Source organism: Ursus arctos, unplaced genomic scaffold, assembly GCF_023065955.2.
Source record: "Ursus arctos isolate Adak ecotype North America unplaced genomic scaffold, UrsArc2.0 scaffold_2, whole genome shotgun sequence".
Classification (NCBI taxonomy): Eukaryota; Metazoa; Chordata; class Mammalia; order Carnivora; family Ursidae; genus Ursus; species Ursus arctos.
This window is the reverse complement of record NW_026622874.1, coordinates 40872082-40873869: the sequence shown is the minus strand read 5'-3', so window position 1 is coordinate 40873869 and position 1788 is coordinate 40872082.

Sequence of the window (1788 nt, the reverse complement as noted above, 5' to 3'; positions counted from 1 at the left end):
TCCTCGGTGGCAGGAGCGAGGGAGAGAACGAGCTGCTCCCCTGTGTCGTGCTGGCCATCATTAAAAGCACTGCTGCATTTGAGCTTACTTCTGAAAAGAAAACCATGCCTGGTGTTTTCCTTTTGAACTACGGTGGTAAGCCCATAGGTCCCACTTTACTCCCTCTTCCAATGGTATAGTCAAGTATGGGAAAGGCCACGACAGGAACAGGTAATTAACAGAAAAGGAATGTGTCCAGTTGGGCAAACACAAAGCCACAGCCAGCATCACCAGTCGTGGAAGGAAAACAATTTAGAACAAGACAGCATTTTCGCCATTGACACTAGCAAGGTTTGAAGAAATTAAACCCTGCTGGGGGGCATGTGAGCCTCGTGGCCTCTGGGAGCAGGCCTTGCTGGGGAGGCACGAGGCTCCTCTATTATGGCTTTGTGACCTTGGGTGAGTTAGTTGTTCTCTGTGCTTCAGTTTCAACTTCTTTTTTTTTTTTTTTTTTTAAGATTTTATTTATTTATGTGACAGAGAGACAGCCAGCGAGAGAGGGAACACAGCAGGGGAGAGGGAGAGGAAGAAGAAGAAGCAGGCTCCCAGCTGAGGAGCCCGATGCGGGACTTGATCCCGAAACGCCAGGATCACGCCCTGAGCCAAAGGCAGATGCCCAACGACTGCGCTACCCAGGCGCCCCCTCAGTTTCAACTTCTGAAAGTAGAGATACAACAGACCTCTAAGGGATGAAGAATTTGAAGAAATAATTCATACAAAGTACTTAGTGTGGCCCTCACCTGATTAGTAGTAAGCCTTCAAGAAATGCTCAAGCAATGTTACGCTTCGGCACAATATTTCTACTTCCTGGAGCTAATCCTACATACAGAGAAGTCTTCCCCACCCCCTCACTTTTTAGAGTTTTTATTTAAATTTCAGTTAGTTAACATATAGTGCAATATTAGTTTCGGGTGTACAATATAGTGATTCCACGCTACCGCACAACACCGGTGCTCATCATAAGTGTCCTCCTTAATCTCCATCACCTACCTGTTCAACCCATCCCCCCACGCAACTCCCTTCTGGTAACCAGCAGTTTGTTCTCTATGGTTAAATATAGTTAAGTTATAGTGAGAAGTCTTTTTATTTATTTATTATTTATTTATTTATTTATTTTATTTTTATTAAAGATTTTATTTATTTATTTGACAGAGAGACAGCCAGTGAGAGAGGGAACACAAGCAGGGGGAGTGGGAGAGGAAGAAGCAGGCTCCCAGTGGAGGAGCCTGATGCGGGGCTCGATCCCAGAACATGCCCTGAGCCGAAGGCAGAAGCTCAACGACTAAGCCACCCAGATGCCCCAAGAAGTCTTTTTTTTTTTTTTTAATATTTTACTTACTTATTTGACAGAGAGAGAGAGTGAGCAAGAGAGCACAAGCAAGGGGAGCTGCAGGGGAAGAGGGAGAAGCAGAGTCCCCACTGAGCAGGGAGCCCGACATGGGGCTCCATCCCAGGACCCTGGGATCATGACCTGAGCCAAAGGCAGACCCTTAACCGACTGGGCCACCAGGTGCCCCTGAAGTCTTTTTTTTTTTTTTTAAGTAAACTCTACATGCAACATGGGGCTCGAACTCATGACCCTGAGATCAAGAGTCACACGCTCTACTGACTGAGCCAGCCAGGGGCCCCAAGAGAAGTCTTAAGTAGCAAGAAGTTGACTGTAACAATTTTTATGGTAACCAAAATGTAGAACCATCCAATATCCAACAATAGGGAATAGTTTGATAAGTGGAAGTACAGCCCCTTGAT